We start from the raw sequence: 27209 nt of genomic DNA, 5'->3' as shown, positions 1-27209 counted from the left end.
CCAGGATCGCCTGAGGTGGTCATGAACTATGACCCTGTGAGTAGAAAAGTTAGACTTAAATCCATCGATTTTACTGATATGTTTTCTACCGGCGATAAACCTCATTACGTCCCTGTCAGTAAACACCACAATGACACCATCACCATTGAAATAAAGACAGATCAGGAGAAACACGTCTCGTTTCGCTTCGGCAAGGTGATCATCAAGCTGCACCTGCATCCCTGGAGATTTCTAAAAAGCAAAACACTATTATGGCAATCCTAAAAATTATGGCGACCCCACCAACTACACAAACTATTCCAGAGCTCAGGCTGGATACGCCCTACCTGGATATCATGGGGCCCCCGTGATGTACAGGGCTGGCATGGGCGGAATATTCCATAACCTCTTTCGAAAAGCCTTACCGCTTTTGAGGAGGGGGCTAGAGATTATTAAACCCTATGTAAAAACCGCCACTCAAAACATAGCTAGAGACGTGGTTGGCCATGTCTTCTGCGCTGTTCTGGAAAAGGTGGGGAATCCAGCTTCAGAGGAGGGATCGCGGCTGATCTACATTAAAAGGGGGAAGAGAAAGAGAAATGTGTCATACCCACGACGCATAGGTCCCCCAAAACCCTTTAAAAGAAGGGCTTTGACGCGCAGGGCCAGCCATAAGAGAAAGTCCAAGAGGAAGCCTGGTAAAGAGGAGACGCTCTCCGCCTGGTAAAAGAGAGATATTTTAATCAACATGGCTTTTGTTCACTGCAGGTCTAAAGAGTGCACCAACTCTGAACTAGACTTGTTTCAAATAGCCCCTACACAGACCATCATTGAGAAAAGCATCTACATCGAGATGCCGCCTCTATCGGCCGTTACGGACAGTGGCGTAGCTAGGGGGAGAGCGGGACAGCAGCTGCTCCCCCACTGCGCACAAGTGGCGCCTTGTGAATGTCTTGGCGCCTTTTCAGTTTTCCCCTGTTGAGGGAACAGGGGGAGCGATCCCTCTTACTCACCCGGCGGCGCTCCGGGTCTCCGGCGGCAACTTGGCGGCAGGACCTTCACTCGCTCTGGGTCTTCAGCAGCACCTCAGTGCCGCCGAAGACACCCGGATCGAGTGAGGGCCTGCCCCCGGAGCGCCGCTGGGTGAGTAAACGCTCTGTAGCAGGTGGCCCCTTTTTTTTGGATCGCTCCCCCTGTTCCCTCCACCTGGCTACGCGGCTGGATATGGAGTCTGCCCCCATTGACTTTTTATAGCAGGGAATGGCATTGATTTAAACAACTTGCTGCTGTACCTGTGTTGCAAGATTGTAGAAGGAGATGGAACTGGACTTGCCAGGGGACGCCGAGGTGGGGCCTGGTGAATTACCCAGTGGCCTCTATTTTTAGCCAGTTGGACGTTCCGCTGCGAGACCCCCTAGTAAGCCAAAGCAACAACTGTCACCCTGTAACGATGCGGCCTCTGGCGGGACACAACTGAGAGTATCAATTCAGGACAAATTGCTTGGAGCAGGGCAGTTACAGCCCAAGGCTGGGTGTCCTTTATTATCAAGGCACACCAAACCAGCCAAACAGAGAGGACTTCGGTCTCACCCCACTGGCTAACCACAAGTCACACAAGCAATTCCCTTAGACACTCCAGTTTCCCAGTATCGCCACCAGTGCCACTCTTTATGGGGACGAATGGTTGTGAAAACCAATACCCCAGTAAAAGAAAAAAGATTCTCCCGATCCCAAAGGACCAAGACCCAGACCCAGGTCAATATAAAAGTGGATCTGATCCACAAAGTATGCTGTTGCCAATCCTTTAGAATCTAAAATCTAAAGGTTTATTCATAAAAAGAAAGAAATATAGATGAGAGCTAAAACTGGTTAAAGGAATCAATTACATACAGTAATGGCAAAGTTCTTGGTTCAGGCTTGTAGCAGTGATGGAATTAACTGCAGGCTCAAATCAAGTCTCTGGAGTACATCCACAGCTTGGATGGGTCATTCAGTCCTTTGTTCAGAGCTTCAGTGTAGCAAAGTTCCTCCAGAGGTTAGAAGCAGGATTGAAGACGAGATGGAGGAGATGCAGCAGCCTTTTATAGTCTCTTGCCATTTGCCCTCTGCTTCCTTTGTTCCAAAAACAAGCTATCCAGCACATGGCATGGAAAAAACCTTAGAGTTCTGTCCATAGGCATGTCCCTGCATGCCTTGCTGAGTCACAAGGTGTATCTGCCTTCTCTCAATGGGTCACTTCTATAGCTGATGGTCCTTAATGGGCCATCAAGCAGGCTAGCCAGTGCTGAGGCCAACTTGTCTGGGGTGTCACCCAGAAGCATAGCACAAGTTTGAAATACAGACCGTCTAGAGCCAATACTTATAACTTTAAATACAAAAATGATACATGCATACAGATAGCATAATCATAACCAGCAAACCATAACCTTGTCTTAGACACCTCATTTGACCCCCTTTATACAAGATTTGGTGCCACTACAGGACCTTGATTGCAACAATGATCTATACGGTCCCAGTTTGTGTCAATAACGTCACATACCCTTACAGGGCCTTTATAGAATCGGTGCTCAATTACAGTTACGACACCCTCCCCACACAATTTTCTGTCTGTCTGTTTTACAAAGACACTCCAGGGCAAACGAAGAAAGGGAGTTGGATGGCGGGACTCTAGGGTTTGAGAGGCGTGGAAAGCTGAGGCCCAGAGCAGGACGGTAGAGCTATTGGGTCATTTACACAGCGACCTGTTTTTTCAAGAAAAACTTTTGTTGAACAGAGTGTATGTAAAAATGAAATTGACGCGGAGCAAAAACTCCTTCTGTTTAATGGGTGATGTGGCCGAAGGCTTTAAACTGCCCATTGTATCAGCGTCCCTTTTTGTGAAGAAATACGGGTGGCCCCGGGCATCCGTCTGGGGCATACGGAGGCCCTGCTTACCACTAATGCTAAATACCCCATGAACCATGTGGGAATGAAAGTGTTTAGCATCCCCGCGGGCAGCAGGGTGAGTAACAAGGAGAATCTGTTCTTGGGACAGTTACCCAAAATGCTTGTTCTAGGGTTTTTGGATAATGATGCCTTTAGCGGAAGTTACACTAAAAACCCCTTTCATTTTAAACGTTACGATATTAATTTTGTGGCCTCGTATGTGGATGGTGAACAGATACGAGCCAAGCCTCTGCAACCAGACTTCGAGGCCAGAGGCTGCGTGAGAGTATACACGAATCTGGTACAGACGGCTGGTAAACACATGAAAGATTATTTTCTGTTAATCGACCGTGAGGAGTTTGCACAGGGTGACACCTTGTTTGCCTTTGACCTGTCTCCAGACCAGGAATGCGCCGATCACTATTCCCTGATTAAAACCGGGAACCTGAGAGCAGAAATACATTTTGGGACGGCTTTGACAGTCACCGTCAATATGATCGTGTATGGGGTTTTTGATAACGTCATAGAGATAAATCAGAGGAGAAACGTTCTGTTTGACTACAGGTGAATATCGACACCATGCAGCTCTCACGTGTCTTATCAATGGACCCTTACACAAAAAAGAATTTCTCAGATGTGTTCCCTTGTGATTGGCTCCCTTGTGGCAAACTGTCTCAGAGACCCCTAGGTTTGGTGGTCAACACGCATCTGCACAACCAACCAGCTAAACACTGGCTCACCTTGTATCTGGCGGAGCACAACCATGGAGAGCTTTTGACTCATACAGGCATCCCCCAAGCTGTGTGTTGTTTCCTAGAAGCATTATGAATCTTTTAAACAAAAATGCCACTGACATTGTGTTTCACAATAGACAATTACAAGACCCCTGCTCCGTCGCCTGTGGCTATCACTGGGTGTTTTTCTTTCATCATTGTAGCAAGGGTTTATCTTTTGACCCGATTTTAAAATTGTATTCTAATGACTTAGTGCAAAACAACCAGATGGTGATGAATTTTGTGAAAAATATAAAATGTAAATGCTCAGGCATGCCTAGCCTCCCTCAAAAAATGTTTCAACAAACCCAGACCTGTGTATCTTGCAAGGATTTTCATAGCCATGTTACCCAATAAAACCCCTCATCTGGGGTGCTTTAAGACAATTGATGTTTGGTGGTTTTTTTTTTTTAAAGAATGACCAATTCAGAAAATTACACGTAAATTTTTTTTTAAAAAATATAGAAATTTTTTATTTAAAGCAAAACTTTACGAGTTTTAAATATATTTTTTTAGAACATGAAAAATATTGCACACTGAGCCATTTGGATCTTTTAGCCAATTTTTGTTTTTTATATCGCAAAAAAGGGGTGACGGTTTCTCGATCCACCCCCGGTGTTGGCAGTCAAGGCCTTTGAGTGTTCCAAAAGATCTCTGTTGGCCAGGTTGCCCATGACGGAAGATGGTACATTCAGTTCCGCCATGGCATTCATAAACATATCCCATTCTTTAGGTACATGTCTGCTGGGAACAGAGTGCATTTGGGTAATGGCCCAAAGTCGAGCATGTTAGAACCATTAACCACAGAGCCTTTGTACACGAAAGCCCCTTTATCATTCCACGAAGAGATATTTTTATCCTGGCCCAGTTTATTTAGCAATACTGACGCATTTTTTCTTATTCACATTATCCAGCACCTTCTGAGCAACAGAGTCTGAGGACGTTGGTGTTTCTGGGGGTTTGGCAGTCACACTCTGTTCCTGTTCAGGTAGAAACAAACTTATTTTCCCTTTGTCCACATCACTCTGCTTCACGTACGTTAGGTACCTTTGAAGGACGGCGCTGTAAAGTTTAGCCTTTTCGTATTCTGCTAAGTCAGTTCTTTGAAGAACAGACTTCATTTCAGCATCCAGGAAGTGAGTTGCGATCGTTCTGATATTTTCCTCCACAGGAAGGCGAGCCCTTAATTGCTCCAGCTGGTGGCTGGGCACCAGGTAAATTTTTTTCCATACTCCATTATCGATTAGTCAAATGCCCCGTTATCAGAGAGGTAGCAAAACTTAGCAGAGGTCCAATAAACCCCCCACACTGCTTCACCAGATGCTTCTTTCTTTTAAGTGAAATCCTTTGATTACACAGAGGTTTTATAAGCGCACTTGATCTTCTGTCAAAGGTACGTTTCCTTTTAAGGTATTGAGTGCTCTTTCTGAGATGGCCGGCACTAAATCGTCAGAGGCGGAACACAATATAGCCCTCATTTGCTGCGGGGACTATTTACTAAGTAATTTTCAAAGGACCAGGTTTCTCTTCACGCAGCTAGATGTTTTCGGTCAGCAACCCTGGCTGTTAAAAAGGGGCCTGCTTATAATTCATCTCTTTTTATACCTGGCTGTTGTTCTTTTCAAAGTATAAACCGCCGGCCAGTCTGGAGGGAAAAGACCGGTTCTTAGTCTCTACGCTTCTGGTGTGGAAGCGTTTAAATCCACCACCAGGTAGCCATAAGGTCTTTTGGTAGCATCCTCAAAAGCTTCCAGAAAGAATTGAGCTTTACCGGGGTACAATTGCCAAGCTAGCATAGCAATTTGTAATTCATCCCTGTGGTTTTTGAACAGAACCATGTACTTTGTGTTTAGGTTAATCGTACGACTCTTTTTTCCCTGACAAAATACATTCTGGACTATATACATAATGCTCAGGTTCCTGTGATGCATGTACTTGGTAAAGACTTTCTCGATTTCATTGCTTTCACAAGCAGAGTTCATCAGATCATCCATGATAATCATATTTACTTTATTGGTAGGAAACAAACGGTCATCCTCAAAAGCATCAGGTAGCCCCTCCACAAAATTGATAAAGGGATATTTACAGACAGTTCTTTATACAGAGGTTGCCAACAACTGTAACATCGCACAATAGTCTGGAGGGAGAAGAGGTACCGTGTTAGGCTTCAAAAACATAAACCTGTACATAGCCATGCAGACAGATGCCAGCATTATGTACCGGAAAGGATCTAGACACAGTTTTATCTTGGTGAATTTACCAGGGCCTCTCTCTACTATATTTCCCATCTCCATCATTTTCATAATCTCTTTTCTGTATAGGATACAGGCCCGTCTCAAAATGTTGAGATCCTGCTGACAGGAATACGTGGGCTCTTTCTGCAAGTCAAATGTCTCATATCTGTGGTCCTGATACCAGTCGAGAAACTCTGCTTTCTCCCTTGGCATTATGCTTTCTACACCATAGTGCTCAACACTGGGCATGGGCCCCACGTAAGTTTGATTTTCTAAAGTGCTAAAAAAATGTGGAAAATACCCTTTGCACCCTTCAAACCCCATCGCCTGCGGGAGCTTGCTAAGCTTCATGGGCAAGAAGTTTAAAGAGTCTATAAAACCAATGCCCAGGGCCTTAACTTCCACACACATTAGTTTACTACCCTGAGTGATGAGTTGTATGCACATCTTTTCCTTCAGTAACTGTCTAACGACGAAGTACACACCATAACTTTTGGAACTGTGTGCTAGGAACGTGTAGTCCCGGAACTCTTTGCCAATAAAGGTCTTAACAAAGATAGAAAGACACTCACAGCCCTTAAATTCCCAGGATTTTTCCAGCTTTAGGGACATAGCAAAAATGTAATTGGGGCATGCAACCCCGTCTCCTGTGTGCATTCAAAATAGTAAAAAATATACTTTTGTGCTTTCTAATGCTGTCCATAAAACAGAGGTGGCTGTGTATATCACCAGCGATCAAACCCTGACACGGCTTACAGAGCCTCTCTTTACACCTGTGCCGCTTGTCCACGTAAGATTGACACTTATCACACAAAGTTTAGGCTGGCATTCGACTTGTTTTTTTGATGCACAGTCAATGTGTCTGTCTAAACACTCCTTCGTCCGACAATACAGTCGACAGCTAGGACACCTCAGCGGCACGCCCATGCTGTCCGAGCATGTTACGCTCAAGCAGAGGCGGCAACGATACCTGCAAGAATGGTCGTGACTGTACACCGTGTGGCAAAACTCACAATAATTATTTGCATCCAACAACTTTTTCACGTCCAGAACCCCATAGTAATGCTCATCGTACAACAGGATCAAAAAAGTCTTGGGGTACACCAGGCCCCCCGGTTTAAAAAAGCCCCATCCCCCTTTTGCCGCATAAAGCACCACGTGTATGTTGACTCCTAAATGCTGTTCAAACGTTGCTACGTCACTGAGCAGAACCTTTTTTTGATCTGACCGCCCCAGTTTATCATGCAACTTTCTCGCCCCCGCTAACAATTCCGCAACCGTAGGTTTACGGTCGGACATGACGGCCAAGAGCCCGCCTGCAAAACACAGGTTGGTAACAGTGTAAGTCAGGTCTACTAAACATTGTCTCTTTTTATGGACAATTTGACTACTGAGGATATAATTTAAAACTCTACGACTGCCCCTGCCCAAGTTTTTTACAACTGTCACAACGAGACGCAACGTCCCATCGACATGCAACTCTCTATTGCTCTGTAGCAGCTTTGAGGTCTGATTGACGAAATCCTCAGCAGACAGCTCATCCCTAGTTCAGACTGAAAACAAAGGGTTCGTTAAATTATGGCTCTAAACATAACTGAACATAATCATCCGGGCCTACCCTACCATTAACGTCATCGAGAACTAACTGTATCCCCCTGTGTATGGCTTCAACAACCTGCTGAGCTGAACTTATTAGCTCAAGATTGACATAACGAAATTCCTCACAATACACTGACCCCCCAAATCTAGGTCATTCACGTTGCTAACTTCTCACTCTCCATATACACCTCTGCATTTTCAGGGTTACTTGGGGGTTCCTCTACGGGACCGTCAGTGGCATCTTATACATCACATGCTATTTGAGAGTCAGATTCCCAGGGGCCTCCATGAGGGTCATCAGGAGTAGACGGGGACCTATCTAGAGAGCCTTCTGGGGAATTTTCTAAATCAGACTCTGTGTGAGACTAACCACCACCCCGCAGGTCAGATTCCATCTCCCCATTTTCAGACAAGCCAGTCTGAGAGCCTCCAGTAGGGGGCATCTCTTTGTTTTGTATTTTTCCTCATTACCTCTTTAGCCTTTTTTAAAATTTTTACAGTGACCCTGGCCTGGAACTTTTTGGCAGCCGTCTGTTTATCCCCCCAGCGCTGTCCCCCGTTTTGTTTAAACCTTAGCTGATGTGTACCCTTGAGGGTGCCCCTTTTACCCAAGCCCCTTTCCGCGAATAGTCAGGCCTGCTCAGAGCCACCCTTTGGAAAAATTGAAGTATTTTTCAAAAAGTCCCCCACAAGAGCTTTTGGATTTTTGATGTAGTTTCCAGCCCTCCCTTCTTTTAGAACCCCCGAGGATAGAGCGTCCATCAGTTTTCTGAATGAAGCATCAAACTTTTCCCAAGTACTAGAAAATGGGGGAGCTGTGATGATCTTATGGTGCTGGGAGAATGGTTTGTCAGTCCTTGTTTTTTTATTCACAACCGCTAGAGCGTGTGCTCCGTGTTTGTGAATGTGGGCACTTTTGTTCACAGTTTTCTGAGGGCTTGGTGTGATGGTGACCACTGAGGAACTGGAGTTGTGTTTGCATGGTTGCAATACCTCAGCATCACAGCTTTCAGTCCTTTTTTTTTTATTCACAACCCCTAGAGCGCGTGCTGAAGGTTTGTGAATGTGGGCGTTTTCACTCTCAGTTTTCTCAGGGCTTGGTGTGGTGGTGGCCACTGAGGAACTGGAGTTGTGTTTGCGTGGTTGGTTTTTACCCAAGTCTTTTGTTTTGTCCTTGGGTTTGAAGTATATGAGGTTTGGATTTCCCTGATGCTTCATCTGCACTCTTGTGCTGTTTTGTGTTGGCGTTGTTAAATGTCTCAAAGCAGATTCCTGGCTCTTTGGCGGTTCTGCTGGAGGTGTCCCTCTAGCTCTGACTACAGCATTGTCAGGAGAGCTGCACATTCCTGATTAGGGGGAAAAAACATTTCACAAAACTTCACTTTACCATCTTTCTCACCCACCCCTATGTATTTACTTAAAATACACAACCTCATAAAACAACCAAACCAATAAGCAAACTACATTTACTGGGCTTCATCCATCCATCAGTCACTGATGCTGGTGAATTTTCCTTTTCAGCTGTCTCTCTCCTTTTTTCTTTTGAGCTTGTTTACCCTCTGGTCTAAGGATCTCTCATGTTTTGACCGTACTGTGGAGCAGACAACATGATTATTATAAAACACATGAAACTGTCTTGTAAACTTCAAAAATAAAATACTCATTAGGGTGTTTTTCTATTTAAAAAGTCACAGCTTTAAAACAAAATAATCCATTTCTGGCTGTACAACAAACACAGGTTTTGAGTTTATTTCTACCACTTTAAAATACATCTCATTTTGGAGAATAAAAACCAAACTGCTTTAAAAACCAATTTTTAAAATCCATTTTAAAACACATTTTGCACGGAAACTCCTGTTAGTTTGAAACACACCATACCATCAGCTTGCAGCCATAAAACCCCAGCAGTTTAAAACCAACAGTTTGCAACAATATACTTTTCAATAAACCCACATGCATTTAAAAGCCAATTGCAGGAAATTACCTTCTACCACAGGATGAAGGGTTGCTGGCACGTGGTTGTTCTGTTTCCCCCATGTGTCTTTGGGCCTTTGGGTTAAAGAACAAGCAAAAATTTTAGTTCATATTATTCCCGAAATGCATCAAACCCCTATACAATCTGTGTAATACCTGAAGTTTTTTAATTTAACAGTATTAAGCACAACTTTCTTTAAAAATGGTTTTTGGCTTTTACCACCTTGGCCTGATGGTGAAATCAGCTTAAAGTTACTAGTTCTATGCTAAACAGATCACACTGCAATTAAGATAGGTACCATTATTTAGTAAGGACAGCATGGCCAAAGAGTGACATAATATATGTAATCCTTCTGCCTATCTGATTTGGCAGCAACAATGGACAGGTTCAGTATCTAGGGGTTCTATTTCAATAACTACGACTGCAAAACCAGCTCGAGCCCCCCCCCCACCAGGGACCTGGGACAATTACATACCACCCACCCGGTGCACCTCTCAGAGGCAATACTTCCCCTCTTGCAAGCACAGAGTCTGAATGCAGCAAAAGCCTTTTAATAAAGGAGGGAAACAATGCATCATTATGTTGGGGAAACACCACAAACAGGATTCATACCACAAACCATGAGCAAAAGACCCACCCCCAAGTACGTTTGGCAGTGTCCTTTTCCCCTCAGGGTATTAAGTCCAGCAACCCAAGTCAGCCCACCCACAGTTTCTGACCTTGGTCAGTGCAGCCTCCAGAGTTCAGAAGTTCATCTGCAGAGTTTACCTCCCAGCCTGGGTGCAAGTGGAGGGAGGTATGGGGGTCATCTTACATACTCCACTGCTCGGGTCGATGGCCGAGTACCACGCCTCTCCATGGGGTTCTGATGCAGTCTTCACCGCCAGCTGCACCTCTCTCTGCTATCCTCTCTGCACGCCTCTCTGCCAGCCATCCTGCTATTCGTGCCTCTTCACTAGACACCCTACTGTCCACTAGCCACTCTCCAACTTGTCTTTAGGCTCACCCCTAACACAGCTCTCAGCAAGTTTAGTTAATAGTAGAAGAGCCTCAGTGCTGGCGCACCACTAGCCCCAAGTAGGTCTAAAGTTTAGACTTAAATATCACTGGTTTCAGCTCTACAGCATGTAACAAAACTCCTAATGAAGTCAAAATTAGCTCTATTATTACACAGAAGAGAAAGAGAATCACAATAGTGTTGGTGCTTTCAAAAGACACCCACACTACCAATTACACCTATCTATCCCCAATCTCTCTCAAGTCATGGGGTTTTGGAACCCATGTCCCTTGCCTAGCAAGTACTGCTTAGTGGAGGGCGAGTCCCTCCATCATAAAATGCCAAGTACAGTTCTACTGTCCCTGATTCACACAACCAGGATAACAACCCTCTATTACTCCTGCCCCAATAACAGAGAGACTGGGGATCCCACAGCAGCCAAAGTGACCATTTGGGCAGGCAGTCCATCGTGCTAGGCAGGGTGGGTGTGCCCATGCAAACGACATCAGCCCCTGAAGTCCTTTTCCACAGCTCACCACCAGATGTTAGGGTAGAGCTCATTCTGACTCTGCTTACATATAATATATATTTTCAGAGTTAAAAACAGGGAACATACCTCCTCTTGCAGTCCAGCAGCAATTCAATTCAAGATAGTTTCTGTTGAAAGAGGACAGTCTCAAAAAAACCTGAAGGTTTTTATACCATCCTAACTCCTTGTTTCAAACAGACTTTAAAAGTCTGCAGTTAGCAGGTTGATTCGATCACCAAACTCTGAATTAATAGATACTTAAGGACTTTAGGCCCCCCCCCCCGCCCCTAACATTCCCTTTTGTGATCTGGCGTGAGGGAATTAAGTTGTCTGCACAACTGGGCTGCTTTTAGGCTATTTTTTTTTCTTTTAGTTAAAATACATTTTTCTGTTTCAATGAAAAAAACAGTAAATCACCATATACAACAATCCTTAATGTTACTGTACCCCATTCCCAAGTGTGGGGCCCCTTAGGGCTTGTTTGTTCGTTTTTTAAACATGTTTCTTTCATGCTTAAAGTTTGGGGGTTGTTTTTGAAATAAAATGGGTGTATCACAACCATAGTAAGCACCCTACAAATACCCAGAGCTTTTAAATGTTTGATTGTCTTTAGAGCACATGCTTGTTCTAAAGGATGCTGGAGGTTTGTGAACCCTTGAAACATTTCAGTTTTGGGTTAGACCCTTGTTTATTTTTGTGAATATATTATTTTAATGACTTCGAGTTGCTAGAAAGAGTGAGCCATAGCAGTTCAACTAATCATAGACTATCAGGGTTGGAAGGGACCTCAGGAAGTCATCTAGTCCAACCCCCTGCTCAAAGCAGGACCAATCCCCAATTTTTGCCCCACATCCCTAAATGGCCGCCTCAAGGATTGAACTTCCAACCTTGGGTTTAGCAGGCCAATGCTCAAACCACTGAGCTATCCCTCCTCCCCAGGTTATATTTAACTCCTGGGTTATATTTAAACTATCCAATAATGTTCTACAAACTTCTGGGGTCATATTTAAACTATCCAATAGAGTTCTATCAACTCCTGGGGATATATTTAAACTGTCCAATAGCATCTGCAAATTTCTGAGGTTTTATTTCATTTCATATTAATCAGAACTCTCCATCCTCACCCACCCACCTCCCTTACTGTGTGTGTACACCCGTCAAATTTAATTACTGATCACTAATATGATTAACCCTGATGGCAACAAGGGTGGGTAATCTCAGTCACCCTGGCTATTCCGTGGGGGGTTGCTTAAAACCATTCAGTTCAGTACGGTGGGTCAGCTCTATTGTATTGAAACACATGTCTGAACCATCCCTGGTTTTTTTAAATTGTAAATATTACCCAAAATTGAGCCAGCTAGTAAGCTTAGGGAGGACTAATGACCCACCAGAGTTTAGCAGAAAGCAGCACGTTTATTATCCTGATAGCTAAGCTCAAAAGAAGGGATGGGGGGTGGGGGGTGTCACACTCACACTCGCATACTCACGCTCCCAGGACAGGCACGGCACTGGAGATGTCAGGATCCTTCTAGGTAAGTGTCCCACAGTGCAGCTATGGATGGTGCGATGAAGGTAAGTCTTCACGATGGAATGCAACACGGCAAACCACTGGCCAGGCGGTCTGGGTGAAGGGCCTTCATGGGAGGTCCAAGCTTGTGAGTGCACTCCTGAGCACATGGGCCCTTCCCCTTTTAAGGATCTGCTCCTCATGGCCTGCGACTAGAGATGACTTGGCCAAGTCTGGTTGGTCACACTCCGCCCAAGCCAGTGTCCATGCAGGGTCCATGCATTGGGTGTGTGAGCGCTGCCTAATTAGAGTCCCAGACACCTTGTCTACCTGGGAGCTCTTCTGATCTTCCAGCTGTTCAACCAGCCCATTCATCCCACAAGCATTCCAGGAGGGACGGGGAGGGGGAAAGCCACTTCACAGGTATTCAAAGAGGGAGAGGAGACAAAGGGGCCGGGGGGAGTGTAACAGACCTTTTGAGTATACAGGTTGTACATAGCATAATCATACAGAGCATACAGATCACTGCTGCGCCTACAACAGTAAACACATTTTTAGGGTCCCCTTCCCACACACAACATTCTACAACATACATTTCAGCTTTTTGCCATAAATGGGTCTCTTTTACACAAAGACACAAGAGCTAGGTTCTCACAAACTATTTTTTTTTATTTAAAAGACATACAGCTCCTTGAAAACAAACCAAGATGCTCCATTAAAACTATTAGCTCACTCAAGGGCCACAGAGACCTTCTAACAGAAACACAGATAGCCACAAAGCCCTTTTCAATAGATTTTTTTTTAAATTTACAGCTACCAAGTTTTATATCACATGTTTGTCCCCTCACCATTCTCTAACTTAATCCTTTTAGATTTCTTAAGCAGGGTTCTGTAACTTTTTGTGCAGACCAGATGGTCAATATAATGCTATATATATAAGGCATCTTCCGGTTTGGTCATTTTCTTTAAAACACTTCAGGGTCTCCACTGAATTGCACAGCATTTATCAAGGTCACCCCTTGCACTAAATATTCTTGAGTTCAGCACAGACATTGCATAGCATCACCTATGGCAATAACAGTGTTTAAGAAGCTTTCCAAACACAGCTCAGCACACAAGCCCCGGAGCTTGCAGTTTATATCCATTGAAGTCCAGGCTACACAGTCATGGTGCCACTGGCCTTGGCACGTCTATGACACAGCCTCTCACAATCTTCGAAAATCTTTCCCTAAGTACAGTGATTAAGGACAGCATAAACTGCAATGTGTACAATAAAAATATGACTTTTTTACGCTCACGACGTGGCACTGGCTCAGTTAGTTCCATGCCAAGACTCCTCTTAAACTCCTCATAGCCGTCATCCTCGGAGTCCTCTTCAACAATTTGTGTCGGTATTGAACAAAAACAAGGCGGGCCCGGTTTGTCTTTGCTGTTTGATGCAACACTGTCCAGGGCCTCCAGGGACTCGAGAAAGGCATCCTCTAGCTGTTGAGAGATTTTCAGAAAAGAAACAAGTGTAAGTTCCCACTCCTTGTTTTTAGATTTACACAACCCCAGTTCCTAACCCCATTACACACACCCACACCCACACACAAATCCTCTAATGTTACTTCTAAATTGTTCATTTATCTGAGCGACATCTTTTCCGTTCACCTTGTCCGCCGGTGACTCCCCCGAGCTGCGTTCTCCTTCCTCCTCCAGGGGGTGGACGACGAGAGGCCAGCACACTTATCGGGGTGTCTCATGAGCAGCTGGGTTTCGGGGTCAGGTTCCGGCATATCCATCAATGGCTGGGCCAAAGGGCTCCCCTTGGCCGCTCCCTCCTCCTCCTCTGAATCCTCGCTGATGTAGCACTTTCTCTGCGGATGGTCAAAGGCCCCCAGGGCTAAAACAAAGTCCAAAGTTTTCATGGGGGTGGTGAAGGAGTCCATGTTTCCTCTCAGCATTTCCACGATTTCTACAACATGCATTCTCAGTAAGAGATGGCCTCTTCTGCCCAGTGCTGGGACTTATGGGGTGGTGGTGCTGCACTCTGATTGGCAGAGGGTGGTGGGAGGAGTTCTTAGAGAGGTCACATGACCCTCTGCTGGGCAGTTCATTCTGCCCCAGAACCTGCCCTATTTTGATCAAATCTGTTCTTATCTTGGTCCTCTGTGGACAAAACCCATCCCAATTGGTAGAGGGTGGTGGGGGGAGTTCTTAGAGGGGTCACACAAACCACTTCCAGATGGGTCACCCTGCCCCAGAGCTCCCCCAATAGGTCAAATATCCTCTCGAGGGTGGTTCCCAGCAGCTGAAACCCATCCTGATTGGTAGAGGGTGGGGGGAGAAGTTGTTAGAGGGGTCACACGACCCACTTCTGGATGGGTCAACCCTCCCTGGAACTCCCCCCGATTGGTGAAATCACCTCTTGGTGCAGTCCTACCAGGGCAAAACCCATCTGGATTGGTAGAGGGCAGTGGGAGGAGTTCTTAGAGGGGTCACATGACACACCTGGCTTCTGTTCATGTGTCCAGCTTGACCCCGGAAGTAATACACCATGGGCGGGACTTTTGGTGATAGGTGGGCGGGGCTTAAGGGGTTAAGGGGCTGGACTAACGTTTGATTGATGGTAGGCCCCTTATGCTACTTTGGTGTCATTTCCTTTTTGTCATTACAGTTTGTTTAAATAGTTGGAGGGCAGAGTGAGGAGGAATGGCATGATTGGGGCAGGGAGTTTAGTAAAAATAAGGAGAGGGAAGGAAGGGGAAAAGGCACAGCCACACCTCCTCATCTGCCAAGCTAGTCACTCACTGTCAAGTGTTTTTCTGGAATCACAACAGAGCAGAGTCTCAAGGAGGGATTCGAAGGAGGATCAGGTGTTGCTTGCAAAGATTTTCTGAGGGAGTTTTCTCCATACAGAAAGGGCAGCATGGGAGAAAATGCAAAGGTAAAAAGTTAAAGACGTTTCCCTTAATCCAAGTATTTGTAACAGTTCTCTTGAGGAAGAGCAGGAGGTAGGTGTGGTGCCAGCCAGTCATTATTCTGTGCTATTCCCTTGCCTTGTGCCTGTTCCTTGAATTGTCTGTGTCCCATGAATCAAGTACACTTGTTTCCAAGGAGCCCTCCTGCTGCTGATAGCACTGATGGGCATGGTGTGAGCAGGACCTCCTGCTACTGCAAGAGAGGGTCATGGCCTACTCAGGAAGCCCTAAGCTCTGCCTCTACCACTAAGAATCATGGTCTAGACAGGAAACCCCAAGACCGGGGTGAAAGTAACATAAAGCCCTTACCGGTACAGGGGCCTGACTCTGGGCCCCTGGAAAGGGCGGGGCCTTGGGCAGAAGGGGCGGGGCTGAGGGGTCAGCCTCCCCCAGCCAGCCCATCCGCGCTCCCTGGCCTGTGCTGCCTGGGGCTCCGTCGGTGATTTAAATTTTAAATTGCTGGCCCCGGGGCAGCTGACCCTTTTGTGCCCCCCTTTGGCAGCCTGGGTTGGGGGGCAATGATGTTAAAGCGCTGCCGTGGCAGCACTTTAACGTCATCTGCGTACAGGCCAATACCAGCAGCCACTTTTTACTGGTATGTTGTACCGGCCCACTTTCACCCCTGCCAAAAGGCCTATTAGTTGAAGAACTGTCAATATTTCAGATGCTGCTGAGTAATTCTTCTCCTATAAAGCTGATCTAAGCGACACAACCTGGTTCTAGTGAGTTGTCCTTGTCTGTAATTGGGCATGTCCTGTACTGGGAATTGGTCTTGTAGTGATCACCTTTGGCACAAGAGATTTCTTTCCTAGTTTATAAAATAACCTGCCTCGAATGTCTCCCAGTTCATGTTTAATATGATATAGAATCTATCAGGGCGAGAAACAGCATGGCTACAGTTTGTGCAGAACTTTTCCTTCCGGCTCCGGAGATTGGGGGTTACCCGATGATCTGAGGCTGTGGTATACCTGACATCAGGAGGGGGCTCATCACTCATATATGGTGATGTTTGTTGCTTTCCAGTTTTATTGGATGTTTTAGCTGCATAAGTCACAGATAAAACCACTGATAATAACTAAAAAGGCAGATGGGTTTGCTATTGGTTCCTTCCCGCAGCTGATGCCAGTCTCTGAATCTATATATTTCCCTTCCACTGCTTTGTTGTCACTTGTCAGACACAGAGGAGCCCTGGCAGGTGCTTAGGTGCAGCCAGTGCAGTGTGAGGAGGGACAGCAAGTCAGGCTGGCAATGAAGGGACATCTCTCCACTCCGGTGCTGTGGCTTCTTCTCCTTTCATTTCAGGACACAGCAGGTAAGTCTCCTCTGTGCTTCACCAGGGGAGCTGGGTTAACTGGAACGAGGGTGGTAACTTTTAGAGTCAGCTTTTTACCATCGGTACCTGGCTTGAACCTTATGACTTTTCCTTTCAGAATTAGACCTTGCCACTGTTATCAAGGCGTTTGTAACCTTGAGATTGGACTATTCAAATGACCCTAATGTGGGGCTGCACCTTAAAACCATTCAGAGAATGAAGCTGATGAAAATGGCAGCGACTCACTTAGCAGGGCATCATGCTGGGAGCATGTTACAGCCATGCTGCAGGATCTGCACGGGCTGCCCAGCTCTGGTGGAGGTTAAGGTGTTGGTTAGAATTTATAAAGTCCTTAATGGCCTGCGACTGGCCTCTCTGAGGGATCACCTCTCTCCCCGTGCCATACGGACACAGCTGTGGTTAGCAGGGACACCTGAGCTGGTTCCCCCTTTTTATAAAGGAGAGGGGTGGCTGGCAGGGTGTTCTCTGTGAGGCCTCCAGGACTCTGAAACTTGTTATTCTGTTTGGGCCAAAATAGCCCAAATTTGTTGACCTTCTGGGCACACTGCAAAAGACACTCGTTTGGGGGTTGGGGGTGGGAAGGACCCAGGCCGTGCGTCACATAATGAGAAAGGGGTGGGAAGGAGTTTCTGGAGGTATGTGGCTAGCTGAGTTCCTGTTGAAATGGTCAGTTCATGCTGCTGGGATTTGAGTGTTATCCATGCCGTCCAGGTGCCAACAGTCTTGGTCCAGAATCCAACAGCTGCAAGGGCCAAGTCCTGGCTCCTCACTGCCCCATTCACTCACTGAAGCCAGTAGAAGTTTTGCAATTTTGAAGTGAGCAGGATTTATCCAAATAAACTCAGAGCTGATTCCTCCCAGAGAAGGGGGGTATGCATGTGTTGGGGTGCAGTGTGCAATGCCCTGTTCCCATGGGGGTATCGGAAGCTCTGCCAGCAGGAAGATTTATCATGCAGGAGCCCTGCCTCCCTCCCCCAGGGTTTCTGCTGGAGCAGAGAAGCTTTGAATCCTAGCTGGAGTCGAGAGAAGCCCGATCAGCACAAGCTGCATGGCAGAGGTGCTGCATCAGGGCCTCTCACGGCCACATTGGTTTCATTCCCTCAAGGCCGCCCCTGCCCAGTTTCAGGGCTGCTCTCATTCCTCCAGCACAGAGGGGGCTGCAGGCTCCTCGCCATGCAGTGTCCCAGCTCCAGGAAGACTTAACAGCAATGGGGGAGGGGGGAGCAGATCATGAGGTACATCAGAATGTGCTGGTGAGTCTTAGGGAGTGAATCTGGCCCAAAGACTCCAAAACTGATCAGCAATAGGATTCAAATTGAATGTGGGACCCAGATATGATTCAAATAATACAGTGATTGGAACCTGCTGGGCTGGTGTTAGCAGCACAAGAATGATCCATGTGTCTGGCAGGGCAGTGAACTGCTCAGCAGTAGCTGGTTCATGGGAACCCGATGTGCTGCTGCGCCAGCCTGAGAAACTGACCCTGACCTTGACAATCAGCAAGGTCAGTCTCAATTATTGTCTTTGAGAAAAACCTGCCCTGATGTATATTTCACAGACAGCTCAGTCACTGTGCGGTGAGTAGGGGGCTGGTACCCAGAAAATCCTGACAAAACCAACCATCTAGCAGGTGACTTGGACTTTATATTTCAGAGTCCCAAGAAGTTCCTATATAATGTGCTGGGATTAGAGCCCATGACACAGCTGTACATGACCGGAAAGCATGGAATTCTGTGGTGACTTCTGCTGATCAGACAGACATTGCAGGGGATGGACAATTATGACCACGTGCGGGATAAATTACTGCACGATTGTGGGATGGTGTCATATAGTGATGCCAAGCACATGTTCAGCTCAATGCATTTTTGTTGGATTGCTGAGGAAATGTGTATCATCCCTTTGATATTTTTTATTTTCTATGGGAAATTTGAGTTTTCTTCACATGAACACAGACACAGTGATGTGTGTGTGTGTGTGTGTGTGTGTGTATGTGTGGGGTGGTATACAATATAGGGGATATCACCATGTAGCTTTCCCTTTCCCTCAGTGCCCGAATCCTCCTCCCTGAGCAGAGGCCAGGTCAGTCTTTGCCAGAAGATTGTGTTTCACAATTATTGACCTCTTTACATTGTGCGGGAAAACAAATTTGTAAAATGATGTGGGGTCCAGGCAAACAAATGAGAAAATATCAGGGGTGGGCCAAAGTGGCAGGTTTCACTCCCAGACCCAGATCTGAACTTCCCCAATGTTCAGAGTGCTGGGTGGGGTCATTATTCCAAGTTGGGCCACAGAGGTGTAGCCAGTATATGATAGGTGCAGTATGTAAATGTGATTGTTATCCTGAAAGGTGCTGATGGCTGCCATCGGGGAATCTTTGATCCTAAGACAATGAATGAAAGCCAATGGCAGGGCGAGAACTCTCTTTTAGGCTCAACAGATGGAGCAATCAAGATCCTTTTTGTAGTAAAAACAGCTGCAGACAGTGGGGGCTACTGCCAAAGGCACTGGGCACATGGGCAGGGCAGAGCTAGCCAGGGGTTTCCACTGTTGCCAAAGCAGGGGCTAGGATACTGGCGTCAGACTGTGTCTGTTGGGGGGAGAAGCCAACAGAAGGAGTTGTGACCGGGATCTTGGAAGCAGAAAGGAAAGAAAGCCAGCTGAAGCTTGCTGGAGGGGCAGGCTGTGGGATTTCTGAGCAAGGAAACTGACAGCTGTTGTTAGTTTCTACTGGGTGCAGGGAAATAGAACTTAGCTAGAGCAGTGTTACAGCCTTGGGTCCTGCCACGAGTGAACATCACTGAGTTAAATCCATTGAAAAAAAGCCCCTATTTTTCTTAGTGCAGACCAGGCCCCATGGGTTGCCTGTGGGACTGCACTGAAGTGAGCCGTACCTGAATAAACGCCCCTGTGGATTGCAGCAAAGTGAGCATTTTCTATTTGCTTGGCATTAAAGGAGCAGGATGGTCTGGCCATGTACTGGTGTGAACTGCACTGTTCTCTCAGCTCCACAGGGGCTCCATAAACACGGTGTCCCTGGCTCAGCCATCCACCGCTGCAACCAGCCAGTTCCAGGGCTCACAGTGGAACTCTGCATGTAGCCGTAACTAATTGGCATTGTAACGATCCCCATACTTGCTCCCAGTCTCAGGGACAGTCCTAGCTCTTCACACCCTGTCCTGGGGGCCAGTTCTCCTAGCCAATATCCCAGGACTGTGTGGCAGGCAGTGGCCCATCCTCACATTCCCTGTTAACTGCCTCCCTCCCAGCAGCCAGCTTTGCCTCTCCACAACCCCCACAGATACAAACAACTCTAGAGACAACTAGGGGCAGGGGGTGGAACTCAGAGCTACTGGGAGAAAAGCAGCTTGCAGGGAGTGGGGGCAGAGTCTGCTGCTCATCTGGGGAAGGAGCAGCCTGTACATGCAGGGCGGAGAGGCCAGGTAGAAAGGGGAGAAGAGGAGGGGGAAGAGCCCAGGGGAGGAGGGGGGGAAGAGACCGGTGGAAGAGAGAAATGTGTGGGGCAGGTGGGGAGAGGAAGCTCCGGTAGGGAGCACAAGGCTGTAATGCCAAGCGCCACAGAACAAAAGTTGTGAGGTTAAAAAAAACCATCCAGTCTCATTTTTCCATCCATCTTTGGACTGTAGAACCCCCCTCTACTCCTCTGCCAGCGTGGGGGTGAGAATCGCAGGCTGAAAAGTCACCCTTTAGTGCGCCCGAACTGCACGACTCCCCCGGCTGCTCAGCTGGAGACTGAGCTTACCCTCCCCTCACGCCTGAGATGGAAACTGTCGTCCATTGCCCAGCACTGCCTTCACTCTCCCTCCTGGTTCAGTTCCTCTGACAGACGAAGGGCTGGCTGGGAAATAGCTTGACAGCCACTGAGCTAATTCATGCAGCATGGTTCACACTTGCGCACAGAACTTCTGTTACTGTTCAGGGGCGAGTTACAGACAGAGATACTGGAGACCTTCACTCTGATCTGACATTAACCCTTCACATAAATTATGTCACCATAACACGACAGGTTTGGTTTAGCCTTTTGCAAACAGCAACACTTCCCTGACTTCCTCCACCCCACACTGCCCCTGCAACTTCTCCACCTGAGACCGGGAAGCACTGACCCCATTCTAGAGACCCCTCCCCTCTCCTGCTCTAGTCTCCTTCGCTCCTGGCCCCTCCCCCTCCTGATCCCATCCCCTGCCTACTCCAGACTCCGTTCCCCTCCCCAATACTCCCTCCTGTCCCCCTTCCGCACAACCCCTCCCTTACCTCCTGTCCACTGGCACCAGACCCCCCCACTCCATCCCCAGTCCTCCATCCTCCCCAATACTCCTGCATGTGCCCCTGCTCCAGTCTCCCTCCGCTCCCTCCCATCCTCTGCTCCACACCCCTCCCCTCCTCACCCTCTTGCTGCCCTGCTTCAAACCCCCTCCCTCCTTCCCCCACAAGTTCACCCTTCCCCACCCCTCCCTCCTCTTTCCCCCGTGTAAGACCCCCTCTTCTCCCCAATGCCTCCTTCTGCCCCTTCTCTCCTCTCTCCCCCTTCCCCTCTCTCCCTCCTGTCCCTGATTCCTCATCCCCTCCTCACTTCTCACTCCTGTCCCCCACTCCAGACCCCTTCCTCTCTCCATGCAGACCCCCTTCTCTAAACCCCCTTCTCCTCCCCTCCCTCCTGCCCCCTGCTTAATAACCCCCTCCAGCCCCATGCTCCCTGCTCCCCACTCCAGACCACCCTGTGCTCCATCCTGCCCCAATTTCAGATCCCTGTCCCCTCCCCTCCCTTCTGACTCTCTTTCCTGCCTCCCTGTTAACTCCCAATGCAGACACCCATCCCCTCCCCACTTCTCCCTCCTGCCCCTGCTTTCTAACCTCCTTCCTGCCCCCCACTTCAGTCCCACCTCCTAGCTCCTGCCCCTTCCTAACACCCTTTCCAGAACCTCCTCCCCTCTGTCCCTTCTGCCCCCTGCTCCAGACACTCTCCCTTCCCCTCCCTCTTTTCTCCCCTTCCTCCAGAACCACCCTCCCCACCGCTCCCTCCGGCTGACTCATCGTCTTTACCCCATTCCCTTGCAACCCTTGAATCTGCCTCCTGTCCCCCCAGTGCCCTGCTCCCCTCACTCTCCCCATCCTCCTTTCACAGGGTCTCTGCTGCCCATCACGGTCCCTAGGTCCTCTCCAGCCCCCTCAGCCACACAAAGACAGCCATGTTCCCAGTGGGCTTTAGTGGGAAGTGGCAGCCAGCTTTACTCAGGGCGGCCTCACTCTCACATGCCGACAGACTGTAGGGAGATGGCGGCTGTGATGGTGCCCCCCATAAGGCTTTATGGAAATATACTTATGAATGTATATATGACATAATTAGAATGCGTTTTATGCTACATATGCCATGTAACATATCTCTGTAAAGGTTATGAGCTACTGAATCTATTCATCCTATTTTTATGCATGTATCATTTTTGTATTCGAAGTTATGAATATTGGCTGCATACTTGTTTGATTCTGAGTAGGTTTTAGTGAAGCAGTTGGTCTATTCTCAGTAAGTGCCCAATCAAGAAGCCCTTAAGCCAACAATGAACTTGGAGACATTAATCCACATCTGGGCTTTCCCAGGAATGTGGATTGGCTGGTAAGGAACTCAGTCATGCAGAGACATGTGACTTGCCCAGGTGACTCTGAAACTCCATTTTGTCTTCAGCTGGCTAAAGAGAGAGCCTCTCCACCCCCAAAGGTATCTGAAAGAAACTGGAACAAAGGACAGTCACTACAAGGGGTGTTAGTGATTACAGGACCCAGACTAGAAGGAGACTAGTCTGTAAAAGAGAGCGTCCTGGAACTGATGAGGTTTTTATCTGTATTCAGTTTTATTACGGTATTAGGCTTAGATTTGCATGTTTTATTTTATTTTGCTTGGTAATTCACTTTATTCTGTCTGTTACTACTTAGAACCACTTAAATCCTACTTTCTGTATTTAATAAAATCACATTTTACTTATCAATTAACCCAGAGTATGTATTAATACTGGGTGGGGGGGGGGGCAAACAGCTGTACATATCTCTCTTTCAGTGTTATAGAGGGTGAACAATTTATGAGTTTACCCTGTATTAGCTTTATACAGGGTAAAATGGATTTATTTAGGGTTTGGACCCCATTGGGAGTTGGGCATCTGAGTGTCAAGGACAGGCAAACTTCTGTAAGCTGCTCTTAGTTAAGCTTGCAGTTTAGGGCATGTGGTTCAGACCCTGGGTCTGTGTTGGAGCAGACTGGTGTGTCTGGCTCAGCAAGACAGGGTGCTGAGTCCCAAACTGGCAGGGAAAGCATGGGCAGAAGTAGTCTGGTCACATCAGGTGGCAGCTCCCAGGGGAGTTCTGTGATCCAACCCGTCACAGCAGCATCTTGCTGGCTTCAGCCCCAGTGACAGTGACAGGAGATGGCGCCATTTGGAATAAGGGAAACTCCGGTGAGTTGGCACCTTTCAACGTGTTCTCACGAGACAGGTAAAAACACCCCAAATCGCCAGAGTGGGGATAAAATTGCGAGAGCTGCAGCACTGACAGCTCCGAGTGTGAGGCCCTGAGATGGAATCAGGTGGCGCCATGAGGCAGCTCTGGGCATGTCCCATTCTCCTGGCTCTGGGCGCAGATCCCCTGCTGCTGGGTGCGGACTCTGCTGTGATAACACTGGGGAGGGGGCTCCCTGCTCGCTCTGACCCTGCTCTGTGTCTGTCTTTGAAGGTGCCGACGAGCTGAGGCTGGTGGATGGAGGCAGCCCCTGTGCCGGAAGAGTGGAGGTTAAACACAAGGATCAGTGGGGGACGGTGTGTGATGACGGCTGGGACATGGCAGATGCTGGAGTTGTCTGTAAGCAGTTGGGATGTGGAGTTGCTGTCAGTGCCCCTGACGAAGCTCATTTTGGAGCAGGATCTGGAAAAATTTGGCTGGATGAAGTTGCCTGTCGTGGTACTGAGTCTGCTCTCTGGCACTGTGGGAACAGGGGATGGGGTAAGAATGATTGCGATCATGGAGAGGATGCTGGAGTGACCTGTTCAGGTAAGAATCAGCCAACTCTCTCCTGAAAGGCAAATCCCCTGAGACAAAAGGGCTTGAACTCAGAGAGCGTCGTGTGCCTCTCACCCTAATGAGAAATGAACAAAAGCCGGAGCAAGCCCTGTCATTATTGTTATTACTGAACTGTAATTATTACTGTTCATGTCTCTGGCCACTGAGGATCCCCCTGTGTGACTGTGAAGCATTTTTGTTATGTCATTTCCAGTTGTTTCAATGCCACGTCTTTCCTTTCCCTTTGAATGGCTCCCATTTTGCAGTTTGTTTTCTGAATATGAGTCAGTGACAGGGAGGGACCCATGGCCAGTGGGTCAGGGCTCATTTGGGAGAGATCTGTGACCCAGCCAGGAGCTTCCTGCTCTGCAGGGCTGAAGGTTTCTTTAGGATGCAGTTGTTCATGAGGGCACTAGCAGTGCTGGGTCTGTCTGCCCCACAGGGGCCTGTGGCTGCAGTTGGCAGCTGCCATTTTGGAGGGAAAATATTTGGGAAACTTAGCCATCGTCAGGGAAAAATTTAAAGAAAATCATTGAATTAGCAAACTTGCCTGTTTCCCAATAATGTGTCTGTTTATCTATAACCATTAACGTCTGTTTTTAAAACTTTTATATGATTTTCCATTGGGATTTCCAAAGAGTCCAACAAGAGTTTGGTGCCCAACTGGCATTTACTTTGAATAAGAAGATTGATCCTAAGTGCCTACAGGCCAGATTTTTAAAGATATTTAGGTGTCTAAACCTGCAGATAGGTGCCCAGTGGGATTTTCAAATGTGCCTGGTGCCAAACTCCCAGGAGTTTTGGAAAATCCCACTAGGCACCTTTGTGCATTTCCAGGCAGCTGAATGCCCTTTGAAATCTGATCCTGAGTCATTTTTTGAAAATGGCACATAAACCCCTAAGTCACTAAGGCACTTTTGAAAATGTTACCCTTAGACTCAAATCCAGACCCAGACGTCCAGCCAAAGGAGCTGGGGAGATGCACAGAGGGTGGGGCATTTATGAAGATTCTGACCCTCCCTCATAGGGTGACCAGGGAATGGGAGGGTCGTCCTGGCTTGACCGGAATTAAAGTTAGCTCAGAGCACTCCCCCCCCCGACCCCAGCCTGTTTTGTTACTTTTCATGTTTTGGACCAACCAGTAATAGAAAATTACAAAATCTCTGATACCCTGTAGATCTGGCCTAGAGAGTATCATATTATGGAGACATTTGTTGTGACTCAATAGTTAACGTTACAACTACGGGCCCCTTACAAGATTTATTTTAAACTCTTCTCTTAACATTTGGTAGGAGTAATACCTTCCTCTGAATATAGCACACGGAAGAGAGAATATTTTCCTATAGTTCCAAAAGTTTTAGCAGCTGCTATTGGCAATGGGAGCCAAGGGTTGTGTTTAATCTTGGCCCTTTCTTGGATTTTGAGTGTTTCAGTGACAAACCTTGAAATTCTCTTAACATGGGGGGAGGGGCAGTAGCGGGGGTGGGGAGTGTCTTATGCGCTTTCCTAATCTTAAAAAATAAATAAAAAAGATCGGAGAAAAGAACTTAGTAAAAAGGCGCTTCATTGCCAGGACTTTGAAACTCTGCAGATGTAAAATACAGTGGGCTCTTGCAGATGTAACCCCCCTAACCTGGTCCTAACAATGGCACAATGCCTGGTGCTGCCCACCCAGCAAGTGCCCAGCAGGGCGTCCCTCTCCTCTGAATCTCAGCAGGAGGAGGGAGCTGCACACGAACCAAGGGGTATCAGAGCAGACGTCCCGTCTGTGCACCTTTCTGTAAAACGGCCGCTGCGTCTCCGCTGGAGCTGCACCTTTGCAGTGGGAATAAAGTGGGGGTTGTTCCCCATCCCCGAGCTGAAGGCTGGAGAGGAGGAGGAGTCTTTCCATGGCCCGTATAGTTATGTCCATTCCTGTCACTAAGCCCCATCTTCCCTGATAGAGGTGCAGGGCCAGGTCATAGGGCCAAACCAGGGTTCTTTACTGAGGCAATCAGCCAGTGACTGTAATGTGAGTTTGCTTTGTCCAGACTGAGTAGAAACAGAATAAAGGACTCAGGATTGGGCCCATTCAGAATTATTCCAGAAATAACCAGCCAGCCATCTACAAACTAGCCCTGTGCACTGGATATCACTGAGAACAAACCCATATGGGAGCTGTGACATTTCTGCACCAAGCGATTTTTGAGAGATGCTGTCCTGGCAGAATACTAGAAAACTTTCCAAAAAGGGTCAAGTATCAGAGGGGTAGCTGTGTTAGTTTGTATCCACAAAAGCAATGAGGAGGCCAGTGGCTCCTTAAATCTGTTAGTCTTTAAGGTGCCACCGGACTCCTTGTTGTTTTTCCAAAAAGTGACAGTGATCCTCGTATATGCAGTGTTGTTATAGCTGGGTTAGTCCCAGGTATTAAAGAGACAAGGTGGGTGAGGTAATATCTTTTATTGGACCCACTTCTGTTGAAAAGAGAGACAAGCTTTTGATCTGACAGAGAAGAGCTGTGTGTAAGCTGAGAAGCTTGTCTCTTTTGCCAACAGGAGTGGGTCCAATAAAAGATATTACCTCACCCACCTTGTCTGTCTCAACCCCTTCTCATCCAGCTTTCACTTTTCATTTCTGGTTGGATTCATACCAAACTTTGACAAAACGTTCTCCTCTGCCAAGGTCCCTGCCACAATCAGTGCACAGGCTGGATGGCGCCCTGGGAATGAATCAAGGCGGAGTAGTGAAGGAGGCTGTTGTCTGGAGGCCCACAGCCTCACTGGTTGCAGCAGTGGGAAGGTGCATAGGCAATAAGGCAGGGGATTGCAGGAAGACGGAGACTTTCCCTGAAGATTTGCTCCTGGCTGCTGTGGGCGAGAGTGACACCAGGCACCAGAACTGAGATGAGGGAATGTACCAGGACGTGCCCTTGCTCCTGTCTTCTTACCCTGCAGAAATGGCACAGACTCCACTAGTTGTGCATTGACCGCGCCATTGATTTTGAGTTAGCTCGACCAATAACACTATAGTCCACACGCAACGGTCTGTTTACAATATCCTATGCTTTTGGCCCTCTCGTCAGGACCTGAGGAGAAGAGAGATCTCCCTTCCCTGAGGCCTTTCAGTGACTGGGCTCAGCTCGCCCTGTTCTCCCTCTCTCTCTTCTCTCTGGGGCATCCTTCCTGTGCCACTTTATTAGATCTGGGCTCATGGGCTACTTGGCTCTTTATCCCACCCAGCCCACCAGCCTTCTTATCTACTTACTTTCTTTGGGGGACTAATTGGCGTCTAAGTGGTCAGAGTGCAGGCTCATCTATTCACTCCCGACCCCCTGTCCCAGGGAGACTGTCTTCCGCTATT

At 47.5% G+C, this 27209-nt stretch overlaps 1 protein-coding gene and 1 long non-coding RNA gene across 2 annotated transcripts in view; both read right to left on the bottom strand.

The window, feature by feature from the left end:
- LOC122461445 overlaps window positions 1-9001 on the bottom strand; it is a 63812-nt gene extending 54811 nt beyond the window's left edge. Inside the window, exon 1 of the long non-coding RNA XR_006283341.1 lies at window positions 8981-9001. This is a non-coding gene — a long non-coding RNA (uncharacterized LOC122461445). The remainder of the gene's footprint in view (window positions 1-8980) is intronic.
- The window catches only part of LOC102941373 (scavenger receptor cysteine-rich type 1 protein M130), a 1272625-nt gene that overhangs the window by 437504 nt on the left and 807912 nt on the right, over window positions 1-27209 (bottom strand). The window lies entirely within an intron of this gene.

The sequence above is a fragment of the Chelonia mydas genome, chromosome 1 (genome assembly GCF_015237465.2).
Source record: "Chelonia mydas isolate rCheMyd1 chromosome 1, rCheMyd1.pri.v2, whole genome shotgun sequence".
Lineage (NCBI taxonomy): Eukaryota > Metazoa > Chordata > Testudines > Cheloniidae > Chelonia > Chelonia mydas.
Note: the sequence above shows the minus strand (reverse complement) of the source record. Positions and strands in the feature narration are given on the sequence as shown.